This window comes from Euprymna scolopes, chromosome 18 (genome assembly GCF_053919585.1).
Source record: "Euprymna scolopes isolate OS-2025 chromosome 18, ASM5391958v1, whole genome shotgun sequence".
NCBI classification, from domain to species: domain Eukaryota; kingdom Metazoa; phylum Mollusca; class Cephalopoda; order Sepiida; family Sepiolidae; genus Euprymna; species Euprymna scolopes.
In genome coordinates, this window is record NC_136499.1 from 60,113,889 (window position 1) to 60,128,781 (window position 14,893).

At 34.3% G+C, this 14,893-nt stretch overlaps 1 pseudogene; it reads right to left on the reverse strand.

Moving 5' to 3' along the window:
• Nucleotides 1-4,289: 4,289 nt before the first annotated feature.
• Nucleotides 4,290-4,407, reverse strand: LOC145301515 (5S ribosomal RNA; annotated as a pseudogene).
• Nucleotides 4,408-14,893: the final 10,486 nt, after the last annotated feature.

The window sequence follows — 14,893 nt, forward strand, 5'->3', positions numbered from 1 at the left end:
AACAACCAAGATGAGGAAGTCAGTCCGACAATCTCAATCGAGAAGGTGATAGATAGATAGATATATGGCGCGAAAACGACCAGTAAAGACGTGTTCTCAACATGGACGGACAAGGACAGAGTACCACGTATCCGACACAACAAAGTCTTGTTCAGCACATAGGATTATGAGAAGACTTTTGACCAAAAGCCAAGGCGTTATTCTGGAAGTACCTGTAAATAAATATCTGTTGTTTCAACCGAAAAACTTAGTCGAATCCTTTCCTGTTTTTTTCCTTACGATTGTCTGCATACAACCTGTGGGTCCTGAGTTTTTACACGGCGGTGTTGTTTTTGCTGAGCTTCATTCATGAGCATGGTTTTTTGGTGTTTATTTTTTCGAGGGACTCCGTGAAAGATTTCGTTCTTAAATGAAAGCGTTTCTGTGGTTCGAACTTGGTACACCGAGATTGTAAGCCTGTATCGTTAACCACTGAGCCACGATTACTTCCCTGCTACTGGTACTCAGGTTTGATCACACTATAATATAATCACTGTACCTACCCAGCGTTTCCTGAAAGTAATTTTAATTTTACTTTGTTTTAAAATATGCAGTGATTTTTTTTATCAGTTTTTAAGCGCGAATTTCAAAGTTAAATTTAATTATCAGGCCATCATTTGATTATTAAAGTTGAACCCAATTGTTATAAAACTAGACGTGATTTTGTTAAGGTAATACTGTTTTAATCATAATAAAATTGTTGACGTAAATAATTTACAAATTTTTAAATCTTTTAATGCCTGATGAGTGACTAATATTTTTTCTAAGAAATTACATTTTATTCGAAAGATTAAATTCTCCCCAAATCAATAAGTAATCCTTTTTTTTTCAACTATTAGCAAACGATTAAAAAGATGACTTTTGCACGACGAAACCGAAATGCAATCTGGTGAATTTAATTTTTTAATTAAAATCTGAAAAAAAAAGCTGATTAATATACGTATTATATATATATATATATATATATATATATATATATATATATATATATATATATATATATATATATACTAGCAGGGGTGCCTGGCGTTGCTCGGGTGTTTGGAGGTGTATGCTGTGCAAAAAAAGCAAAAAAAAAACAAAAAAAAATGGTTAATTTTTTAAAACTTTGACCCCTATTATGACCCCTTAAAATTTATTGTTTCGGGCTCAAATCACTTTATTAAGTTAGATCCATGTTCAAGGAACCTATATCTAAAATTTCAAGTGTCTAGACCCAAAATTGTCGGAGGAGTTTGGTAGAGTTCTTAAAGGTCAAATCGTTGAAATTTGACCCCTTAACAGCCAAATTTCTGGCTGACACCCATCACATCGATTTTCCCAAATCTCAGTACCCGGTATTTCAAATTTCGAGTCTATAGACTAAAAATTGACAGAGTTATTGCGTAGGGAAATGTACACAGACAGACAGACACATAGACACACAGACACACAGACAGACAGACAGACACGTTCACTTTTATATATATATATATATATATATATCTGTGGAAATAGAATTTATTTCCTTATAATGTATACCAATCTTTAATTAAGAAGCTGTAATTACAGTGCAATATAATGAATGAATGACAAAAGTCTATATTCCAAAGTTCATGATGTTAACTATCTTACAATTTATTCCTTTAATTCAGTTGATATTTACAATTCTTGGCGATATCTGTTTTGTAGCACAAAATTCAATCACTTAATTATTATATCAATCGGTGAATCTATTTTGCCCTTAACTCATCAGAAGAAATAGCAACAATTAATTTATCAGAAGGAGATAAAGTGCGTTTTGACATGATTAAAAATCCGAAAATTGGAAGAGAAGCCGTAAATACCTTATAATATGTTTACATTACGCCATTTTGAATTTATATCGATCTATCTATCTATCTATCTATCTATCTATCTATCTATATCTCTCTCTCTCTCTCTCTCTCTCTCTCTCTCTCTATATATATATATATATATATATGTGTGTGTGTGAGTACTTCATTTAATCATATAATTTAATATTCGAAGGTATAATTTTATGCGTAAATTTTCAGTATTTACTTCAACAGTGCTCAATAGATAGATAGAGCTAGGTAGTAATTTATGAAAATATATATGGCAATTAAACTACCCAGAATATTCCATGTTTCATTCCCGTGAGAATTCGTCACATATTTATTATAACTCAGTAGAATGCAAAATATATGAAATAATTCATATTTTATAATACTATATGAGTTATAATGATTGACGTAAATATGTATTTTTTTACATTTATATCATAAAGTCGGTGTCGGAACTCTTTGTTATATATCTAATATTGTAATCTTTGAACTCAACTTTTCTTCTAACACAGATATGTATATAGTTACTCACAAGCAGACTGTTTTGCTGTATCACAGCTCTTCAGCACAGCTAGTTAGTATCGAACCTTCAATCATCGTTGATAATCGTTAGCTCTATCCATTAGTCCAACAGAAAGAAACGCTCGTAAATCATATCTCCAATGTATTAATATAAACACTTGACCGCTACTCTACCATGCTCAATTTGTTTATTTGCAAAGAGATTTGCATTACGCTAAAATACAATAGCAGACAACAATGCTCAACCTGGAAAAAGGGGCTTATACAGTCATCCACAGACATGCTATTTCGATGTATCACAGCTTTTCCGTGCGGCTAAACAAGAATCTCTCCCTAGCCAAGGATCGAACCTTCATATAAAGTCGAGTTCACTAATGTTTATTTCCATAATGCATTACATATTTTTATCACACATAATAAATGCTAAAATTATTCGCTAATTAGGGATTCAGTTATGTTAGAAAACACTTCCATTTTAATTGTTTGATAATCGTAGTTTGCAGATCATTTATAGAATAAGCTGTTTCTTACTTTCTATCTGCCACTGTCTCCTCTTTATCTCCATGTTGTTTGTCTAATCTTTTATTCTATACGAATCTCTCTTTCTCTTTCTCTCTTTCTCCCTCTCTCTCTCTCTCTCTCTCTCTCTCTCTCTCTCTCTCTCTCTCTCTATATATATATATATATATATATATATATATATATATATCTTTCTATTTTTTATCGCTCATTTTCTCTCTCTATCCCTCCCTCTCTATTTCTCCTTTTCTATCCGTCATTTTTACTCCTTTCTTTTTGTCTTTCTCTCTCTCTTTTTTCTATCTTTCGCGCCTTCTCTCTCTTTATCTCTGTCTATCGCTCTATTTATCTTTTTTTCTCTTTCTTGCTCTCTTTCTCTCTCTGTCCCTCTCGCTTTCTCTCTCTCTTTCTTTCTCTCTCTCTCTTTCTATCTTTTTCTTTCTTTTCTATCTTTCCCTCTCTGTCTGTCTCTTTCTCCCTCTATTTTCCTCTCTCTCTCTCTTTTAGCTGTTATTAACAATCGTATTTAATAAACCAAGAAAAGAATAACAAAATTTGATTAAAAAACATAAATTTATTTCTTGTTGCTTTGTTTCAGCCTTCTCTTCCTTTTTATTCTTCTGGCGCTACATGATAAAGCTGCCTGAAGATTCCAATTTCGTGACCTAAACTGCACCGAACATTGAGGGTATTGGTTTTTCCTTTCCCCTTTCAAAACTCAATCATGTTCTGTATGGTAAAAAAAACCAACAATTTTCCTCTGCAAACCCATAAAGACACACAAGCAAGATAAATAAGCGAGATATGCTCCGATGCGGACTCTAGGGCACTATCCGACGATGGACTACGAGATGGAGTGAAATGCTATGATGATGATGACCATGAATAAATGTTTGAAGATTAAAAATTTATTTTTGTTTTTATAATTTTTTTTTTACCAAAATTACTGAATTCAGCATTCCATCTTCTCGTATCATGACATGTTCACGCCGTAAATGCAATTATGGTTAGTGTTTTCCATAGGCTCCGGTCCATTGTTGGTCTGCTTCCTCTGAAGACATCACATGATTTGAACTTATCTGAATACATGGGGTGAGTTGCCATTATCTTCGCCAGCGCAGTAGCATCTGACTCGCTCATTTTCGCCTATCCGTTGTCCTTAGATCATCCGCATAGTTGCAGTCGAATAACGTAACTCTTAATACCAAAGAACCCTTGATCTGCCAGGGATTCATCCTCCTCCATGGTCATCCAACATTTCGACGTCATCAGAGTTACCTTCTCCTAGATGCATGTCTTAACTAAGACTAGGGGCTGCATCCCTCCCGAGGAACTAATGCGCCTCCAGATACCAATCTGCAAATTTCTTATGACTCGGCGCGGTATATACAGCACCTAGCCTTCTCAAATGGTTACCCATCTCGTACTAGCTAGGCTCATCGTTGCTTAACTTCGGTGATCTGGCGGGAACCGGTGTGTCAAATGTGATTATGCCGTATTGTTGTTGTTTCCTGATCAGTTTGTGTTCCCTATTCCCCTTCTTTCCACTTGCCTTTCTTTCTTTTTAATATTTTCCACTTCCGTACTTCGCTTTACATACGTGTCACCAGATCAGGTTTTCTGAAGATACCGGCTTATTGGAATAAAGTGCACTAAACATTTGTTATTTTTTCCTTTCCATTAAAAAACTCAGTCATGTTCTAAAAAGCTAAAGACAAAAATAACAATTTCCTCCACAAAACAACCAAACCAAACACGATTAATAAATATTCGAAGATATACAGAACTTGACGCATAAAAATCACCAAAGTGATCGGATTCGACTTTAAATAACAAAAAAAAAAATGTTGATATGCCGTGAAACAAAATAACCAAATAAAACACCAAAAATACATATTTCAAAATATTTAAAAATGGAAGCATTAAACTTTCACTGAAATCATCGTGTTCGCCATTAATTAACGGCCAATAAGACTCATATACCGTAAAACAAAACAGCCAAACCAAACCAAACCAAACCAAACCAAAACAAAACAAAACAAACCGAACACCGTGATTAAATATTTGAAAATATTAAGAAATTTAAACACAGACAATTTTACCAAAATGACCGGATTTGACATTAAATAACCTGAAAAAGGTTCGTATTATTGGATTCTTCAGACTACTACTCTCATCTTGAGTGTCATTTTCACAACGATTCGGTCCATGTAACCTCCGATCTTCTTCAGGTATAGCTTGTCGAACTTGGAAATGTTTCCATCGGAAGGATTCGTGGCGCAATATTAAGAGAACTTGACCCCCCCAAAGCAAAAACAATTGTAAAAGTGATATTCTCCAGAAGGTTGAACCGAAAACTACAATAGCAAATTACTTAGGACATAACGATGACAGAACGAGAACATGCTACCCCCGGTAAAGTAAATAAAGGGTTCTGTTCAAAATCCTTCCCAGATTCCTGAGTTCGACAAGATACACCCGATGAAGGTCGAAACACTGTGAAAATGACACCAAAGATGAGAACAGTAATCCGAAAGATCCAAAAACCACGTATAACAAATCCTCATTTCAGAAACTGAAAAGGGTTGATATGCCATAAAACAAAATCAACTCAAACGAAACATCATGAATAAATATTTGAAGATATAAAGAACTTGAACCATACTTTTTTTTTACCAAAATGCCTTGATTCAGCATCAAATCACCCGAAAATGTTGATATGCCGTAAAAGAAAACAACAAAACAAACACCACGAATAAATATTTAAATGTTTGAAAGAAATTGAAGCGTAAAATATTTTATCAAAAATGATTGAATTCGGCATTAAATAAGACAAAAAAATAAATTGAAATGTTTATTGAGATGAGTATTATTTATTCATTTATTTATTGCGAACTATTATCCTCATCTGATGAAGGTCAGAGGAATAGTTGGCGAAAACGTCGTGAAACAACTAAAAGATGAGGATAACAGTCCGCAATGAATAAATGAACATTAAAATTGTTGATATGTCGTAAAACAAAACAATCAAGTCGAATCATGCATTTATTTATTTCCTTTTTTTTGTAGTATAGTAAAACCTCAGGATACGGTGATCCTAGGATACGGTTTTTGCAAGTTACGATGTGAAATACAATGTTTGTCCGGCTCCTGGTTAAAGTATTTGCCCGCCGTACGATGTTATTTATAATATTATTTGATTATATACATGCGTATTATATACTTTACTGTATTTTGTTACTAATTTTTAATGCCGCATCCCGGGGTTCTACTGTACACCCCTTCTTTCTTAGCTTTTCTATTTCTCACCCTCTCCATACTTTCGTATTTTTTTCTTTTAATTCTAATAATCCGTCCTTTCATCGTAGAAAATATGACGTCTTTATTCTCTTTAACCATCTGTCAATTATTGATCCCATCTCGACCCCCAAACAGTCCAGCCACTGATGACCGTCTGTGAATTAAAGGGTAATTCAGGGTTATTGAAGGCTCGCCGCCATGACCCCCACCGCGTTGTATCGAATTCAGTCAATTATTTGTCAAGGTTCACGGCTTCGATTAGCGACACTTCAGCCACTACACCGACCCATAACAAACACTTTCCCTCCCATTGGGAATAACATGGTCCGCCTATTTTTACCCTAGACAACATTTCGATCTTCGTCGGTCAATCATCCGCCATTTTTCATAGCCCATATTGTTACTAATTAAACGATGCATTGACTCGAAAATGAGGGTCGCCTCTGTTCATTCGGACATAACGATCGGCCACAAAACTATCTTTCTTTGTTCCCTTTTATATTTTATCTAATTCTTTTATTTTCCTGATAAAGGCAACATTAATATCCGACAATTTGAGATCCTGTTTTTATTTTTATTTTAATTTCACCTTTAATCTTTTGTTATCAACTCGATATGTTGCCCAGCAATTAAGTGCTACATTTTTAAGTCCTCATCATAACCTTTTACTGAGCAAGGTCGCTGAATGTGAATATATTAAATACTCAAGAAACGTTTAAATTTGTAGGTATAAGGTTTTGTCAGAGTAATATAAAATGATTAAGGAATGTGATTTGTAAGTTATAATGCATCACTTGAGTAGACGTAGTAAATAACGAATAGTAAATGCCCTTGTTAATTTATTATTAACAAGAAGGGCCCGTTAACCGGCGTTGCCCGATGGAAACATGACATATCCAGAACAGAATCGTTAAAGGACCCCTCCCTCGAAGACAGATTGCAAAACAATGTAACAACATTGATACATTCTAATATTAATATTAGAACAATGATTATCACCGTGTAGTAAATAAAAAGGGGCCTTCAGGTCACCGTCGATCACCTACTTTTTTTACCAAAGTAAACCGGTCTTGAACTAGTACATAATCTCCATATATAAAAAAAATAACTGCAGAATTCCCCTCTGGATCCACGTATAGTAGGTTTGCAACAACAGACATCACATATAAATTCAATTCATCTAGGCCATTAGTCACGTTTGCTAATGACGTAACTTTCGAACACCCTTGCAGACGCATTCAATCTTGATAAAGATATACTACATTACATCCTAGGAGCAACACCATCACAATCACAATATCTTTAGATTAAATTATGGTTGTTGTTAGTGGCCACTGCAGTCCCTGGAAAATAGCGGAAACTGGCGGCTGTGGCCCAAATGTAATAATCGGGCTTCTACTGTCGGGCCTTTTTTTCAAACCGCCGGATTATACGACATGAGCACAAAAGACGCGAGCGGACAAACGGGCAAAAATTGGAAGAAGAAAAAAAAAGAAGTAAAGAGGGTATTTTGTATCGATCTAACCAAGCGTAATATAAACAACACAACATCCCTATGTTAAAAACGGCTTTTGGAATAAACACTCCCAACCTTGGAAGCCGTTCTTAACATGGGGAGGTTATTGATGTTTATACTACGCTGGTTAATGGCGCATAAAATACTTTTTTAAACGCTGTTTAAACGTATTAGGGCAAAAAAGTAGACTATCATTTGTTGTTAGGAGTTAAACAACGCCGGGTTACGGCGTAAAAAAGAATAGCAAACTAACATTTCATACACAAACAAAACCAAAAATATGTGTCCGCTAAATAAAAGAAACAAAATTAAAAATAATAAAAAACAGAAAAAAGCAGTTGGCAATAAAAAGGAACAAATAAAACCAGTAAAGTTTATGAATTTAATCGACGTCATAATGTAATGTTTTGAAGTGTTCGTTTAGAATGATGTAATTCCGGAATAAGAGAATTAATAATCAGAGGAAGCGGATTTTACCAAGGGAGACTATATTTTCTTTTTATTCTAATACGGGGAAGTTAATGCTATATCTTTGTTTGTATGAGCCAGTTTAGGGCGATGTAAGACTAGAATAAGTGGAAGACTTCCTTCCGGGTGTTGACTAGTGGTGGTGGTAGGACGAAATATTTAGAGGGAAAAATAGGTACTCATTTCTTTCAAGATGTTGCGATTGGGATGGTGTTACTCCTTGGATGTAATCTAGCATATTATTATCACGATTGAATGTGTCTGCAAAGGTGTTCGAAAGTTACATTAGGTAGTGACTGGTAGCTTAGATGAATTCAATTTGTATGTGACATCCGCTTTTGCAAACCTGCGTTACTTTGGTACAGAGGGGTAATTTCTGTAGTCATTTTATTATATATGGAGATTATGTACTGGTTGAAGACCCGGTTTACGTTTGGTAAAAAAGTAAGTGGTCGACGGTGACCCGAAGGCTCCTTTTTATTATCTACTACACAGAGATACATCATTGTTACATCGTCTTGTCAATGGACAACGTGTGAATAATTCCTATTCTGGAAACATTCCTGTAATCGTTCAACTGTTTTCGTAATTTTTCGAAAAATGTTCAAAAATTGCCCCACTTGGTCATGGATAGTTATCTTTATAAATGCTTCGCCTTTTTGTAAATAATTTACGAAGACTACAGTTGAAATAATTTTTTTTTCCAAATACGTAAACTTTTTGCAAAGTTACATAAAGATTATAATAAATGAATCATTTTTAATCTTATCAGGTTGTCCGAAAAATTTTAAAGGATATGAACAGTAAAACAAATAAACTTCATTAAATATTTAATCAGATTTTTAAGCATGATGAATTTTGATATCTTTAGGCTTTCTGCTAGTTCTCGTATTGTGTAATGTGGCCATTTAGTTATCTCCCTTCCACAGAGTGAAGATTAGACGCAAAATTAAAGAAAGTGGGGGTTGAAAAGCCAACGCCCTAGAAAAAGAACACACGGGCTAAAATAAATTGCAAGAACAGCCCCGTTTCCATTTCTCGGTAGAAGCGCCTCAGGCGATTAGCAGTAAACTAGCCTCTTCTCAAAGGGTGAAAATGATCTAAATATTTTGCAAGCGAATTTCGTGTAAGATTTCCATTTCAAGTCAGGAGTGAAGTTAATGCCCGAGAAGCTTATCAAAGCAGGGGCCTCCTTAATCAACATTTTCTTTTTATAAAACTCCAATTTTCCCATGCGAATGTAACATAGAACTGCACTAATAAAAAGTTGTGATACGATACATTAACTTTCTTAGGAAGTGTTGAAACCATAGAGACTGTTTGAAGTATTACCATTTAATTTGTTTCCTATGCTTGCTGTGTTATTGTTATTGTAGTTACGAATTAGTTGCGTTGTTTGTGAAAAATACAATGGAAACACAAATTTGATTAAAATGTATTATGCCAAAATACAGTGTGTTCCAAATCTCTTGGGCACATTTTGACATTGGATATCCTGAAAACTATTAACGATATAAAAACGCATTTGTTGTATTCAGAAATCTTGCAAGTCTTTCATGGATTGGTTGGTTGGTTGTTTTTGTTTTACGGCATATCAACCCTTTTCGATTTATTTAATGCCGAATCCAAAGATTTTGAAGAACAATTTTTTTAATAGAATATATTTGTTGTTTCTATTTAACCCATAGTTGGGACCCTAACAAGTACTACCATTCCGGGTCAGAGTGGACCTGGGAGCAATGGTAATTAAAGGGTGGCTCCACACTCCCCAAAGCCCACAAGCTGGGGCCTCACCACTGGATATAGTTTAAGGTCATATCCAGGACTCCCATTGAGGAACTTTTACCCTCTGCAGAGGGGGCAGTCGGCGTATTCTAATGCCCCACCGACAGGGCCAAGTCTTTCATGGAATGTTCAAAGATGTTTAATGTGAACACCATTGGTTCCAAGACACACATCAAGCCAATAGTCCATTTCTTGCTAAGCGTTGTCAATGGTTGCAACAGCTTCTGTTAATTCAGGCCTTCAGCTGATTCACGTCTCTTGGAATGGGCGGCACAGAGATCAGTCCTTTAAAAAATACCCATAAAAATCTCAAAGTGTAAGACCTAGAGATCCAAGAGGTATGTTGAACAAGTGTCAATGATTCAGCTTTTGCAAATTCAATCATGGTTGAATGAACGCCATTACTGGGTCTCAAAAGAAATGAAAAAATCAATAACAATACAAAAAAAGAAAAACAAAAACAATGTATTTAGCTTAAAAAATGTCGCCACTTTCATCTTACTTCCATTTATAGTTAAGCAGATATGTGCCCGTGACTGTTGGAATACCCTGTTTAAGACAGCACCTTAGTTGTTTTAAAGGGTCAAAACCAGTTGTAGTATAATCAGTCAGTTTGTTTCGTAAACTTGTTAGTTGTCTGCATTAGTAACACACAAGACAGGGAAGAAAACATGTACAATTATTATCTTTTGATTTGAGACATTTTCTCTTTTAGTAATCGTCAATAAACATTATTAAAAAGTTTGGCGTTTGCTTGCTAAATGTATCTTTTCGAAAACTTGTGTGTATGTATGTGTTTCGAGGTGTATGTGTGTGTGTGTGCGTGTGTGCGTGTGTGTGTGTAGCAGTGTACTTGTATGCCTATCTATTTATCTATATAGCTTACGTAACATCTTGGCCTTCGGTCAAGATCAAAGTGTAAAAAAAGCAATAAAATATATAAACAAGATCAAAGTGTAGTATCTGTTCCAGCATATATATATGTACGTCTGGTTGAACACGACAGAGTTATTCTTTTTTCCGATTTTTACTGGATATCTTTTCCATTCGCCGAGTAGTCTTATTTTGTTTCGGTTGGCATATGTATAAAATGGCGGCCAAAAGTTGTTGTTCAGCCATATTCTTCTCAAGCGCTTTCTATCGGTGAATCTGATTATTACCAGAAGCGATTGTTGCTGTTATCGTTTTCTTGTTCGTTTCCTGCGGAGCTTTGTGTATTTATAGTTTTATTTTATTAGTTATAAAGGTGGGTGCAGGAAGGTTAGTGGAGAATTATCTTTATTTTTAATTTTGACTTTCTTATTTTATAGTTTATTTTGGGCGCCATTTAATAAAACCAGTCGAAATAAAAAAGACCGCTCGGCGATTGGGAAAGATATCCAGAAAAATCGAAAGAAAGAATAACTCCGTCGTGTTCAATCAGACGTGCTTGAATAATGACTTGCTTCCAAAACACACACACACACACACACACACACACACACACACACACACACACACACACACACACACACACATTTATTAGTGATGAGACGATTATAATATTTTTCCCTCATTCCGATACATTTATCGATTCCGATTTTTTCTAACTCTCTAAATATTTTACCACAAAGTTATTATTTTTTCCGAATACCGTAAAACACACGTTAAATGTGCAGATATTTTCTCAAACGTTAAAATACACTTTGGAGGTTAATCTATAGAGTTTAGTTTGAGTGTTAATTTAAAATAAATAAATATTCACTTTTTTATCATTACTACTGTCATATCAAAGAACCTACTGTGGATTTTATATGCCAACCCTTTCTGCTTGTGTAGTTATAAAACTTCTCAATGCACTAATCATGTTAGGCGGTATAAGGTGTTAACTTCAAAATCGTCTGTAACTTCTTTCATCCAATTTTTGTGATTATCGATTAGCGATACTTATTCAGAAAGAAAACCTGATAGATACATAAAGTACGTTTGTGTAAAATTTCTAAAAACTAGGTCCAGACGTTTCGGAGTTCATAGGGAACGAACCCACACAGACAAAGTCCCTCACACACACAGACACACACACATATATATTTACTTATAAATATATATATTCTCTTTATTATACAAACATTATTGGTTACATACGTGCATACATGTTTCAGTGGAATCCCAATTCAAAGAGACCACTTCATCAGACCAAAAGAGGGGGATATTGAAGTCGAAGATATTAAAGAGGGGTGATATTGAAGTCGAGGTTACATTCGTTTTTTTAATAAAATATTCGGGTGTGGTTTACGCTCTGAAAGAAAGTTGGAGTGTATACTTTGTGAATGTGAGCAGTAAGGCGTTTGGAAAGAGGTCTGATAGAGGAAGGGGAGTAGTGATGGGGATGAAGGAAGAGGGGAAATACGATCCTGTGTGGTGAAGCTGTCGCAGCGGGGTAGTATTGGTATTATTTTAACTCGGCGGTTGTTTATTGACCCAAGTTTTCGCTTTAATCTGAAGTAATATTATACCCTCATCGTTGTTATGTCTCTATTTTAGGTCTTTATGGTTGTTCTTTCTTTTCTTGTAGCAACTTCTTTATCCATCTAGTTTATTGATAAGCTCTATTTATTTATTTTATTCCTCGTTTTATTATCCGTTCATTTGTTTTTTGGTTTTTAAGCTCTTTATTTATTTATTTATTCAGTTGTTTATTTATATGTCTATCAAATTAACAGTCCGCGAACAGATATACAGGCTTATTTATATGATATATTTTATGCTCATTTATATCATATATTTACATGTATGCACATACGTAGCTAGTTTGTATAATAGACATACTATATACCAACTCTGTCCTTCATTGGGCACTCTTTAATAATGACGCGGGTTGCAGTAGATTTACATTTAGGAAACCAATCTATACAACCAACATATATATATATATATATATATATATATATATATATATATATATATATATATAAAGTAATAGCGTTTGTGTGTGTTTGTCTGTGTGTACAACTCCCTATGATAAAAGAAATATAAAGTGTATATAGTGTGTGTACACCTCTCCTGGTCAAGAAATATTAATGCCCATTGTAGGATACTTCTGTTAAAGGAGACATTTATTTTTATACGTAACTTCTAGATATAGCATTCTTCACATCACATATGCATCGACTGAGTAATGGTTATTAGCATATCACATTAAATTAAATCATTTAAAATAATTAGCTCGATTATATCACTTATTCAACATAATAGCCTCGTTAATACAGTATTATTTAAAAATATAATTTATAATGTAATTATTTAGTTTATTTCCATTTCAATTTATATTTTATTTAACTTAAATTTACTTATTATTATCGTAAATCTGAAACCTTTTAATTTTCAAACCAGAAAACCTAGGGGAATAACTGTGATAGTTTAATTCTTTGAGCACGTTATTAAATATTTTCTATAATAGATTTGTTTTAATTTCGAAATATTCTTCTAAGCTGAATTATTATTTTTATTTTTAATTCGAAGGTATTTTTTTTCGCTTATTCTTAATTTTTAAGTAACCTTTTGGTGAGAGTGAACTCGGAGTCCATCCGGCTTTCTCCGGGACATGACGCCAACAGCCGGAGTACATCGAGCGTCGCTGACGAAATTAAGCTGGGCGTCGCGGTTGAAAGCATAACAAGAAAAGAAAACCTATCTTAAATTTAAAATTTTATTAACTGTAAAGAAAAATTTTATAATATTATTTGTTTTGTTTTGTTTTTGCTATATATATATTTGGTACGCATGCAGAGAGTGATCCGTGGTGAAATAATAACGTTATTATTTAAAAAGCCGTTCTTAACATGAGGAGGGGAGGGTATTTTGTACCTATTTTGTACTTTAACCTTACAATTGAATAAAAAAAACATATAATAAAACTTTAATTAAACATGGACATACGATTTAAAAATTAGCGCGGATCACTCCATTAGCATCATATATTTTTTAGATAAATAATGTTAAAGATATTTTGGTCAATGTCAAGTTTCTTTCCAACTCCCCCAAAAACTTTAAAATGACGACTTTTATAGGTTTTCGGTGTTTTTTTTTATAAGGTGGTCACCACTTATCAAGGCCCGGAAGCCACTCGGGGATAAGGGTTATTGCGTGTACAGTACGTTAATGTTGAGATTTAATAAAATGTCCACTTAAGGGGGCCGTTCATCAGGAATTTGTTTATGTTGGACTTGAAGACATTCAAGTTGTAGTCAGGTGGGAAACAGGCAGACGGAACTCCACAGGCGTGCACTTATAAGAAAGAAGCTTTGTTTATGGAATCTACGTTTTGGTTTTGGCACAGATAAAGCGTGAGGAAAATTTTTGACAGTGGTTTCAGCTAGACTGGTGTTTTTCATGAAAGATCGGCGAGGGGAGACCAGGAATTGGAGCTCAGACGAGCACTTGCCATGGAAGTAACGATAAAACAAAGGTTCGCAACGTCTCTCCTGTGGTGCTGAAAACGAATATCACATTTAAATTTGGGGCATGATATGAAGAAATTACTTTTTCAAAAAGTGGGAGATCATTGTCCTATATAAATTTGACGTAAAATGAGCACCCACTTTCTGGCCACCTAATAATTTCTTCATGTCATAAAAAAAAATTTAACTGTGATTTTCGTTTTGACCACCACCGAAAACCCGCGCTGTTTTTTTTAATTAATTTTTTTTTTTAACTAAGAGATTCGTTCATTTTTTTTATAAGTTAACACGCTAATAATGCCGCCAGTAAGCTTACATGAGCTTTTTTTTGAGGTAGGTATTCAATTATAGAACTTGTATAGTTTTTAACAGGTGCTTCTGTAGTTGAATTAACCGTTTTTCCGCAAGTAACGTGCCGACATTAACCATTAAACCAGAATGATTAAAGCAGAATCGTTAATATTTCGCATAACTCCACA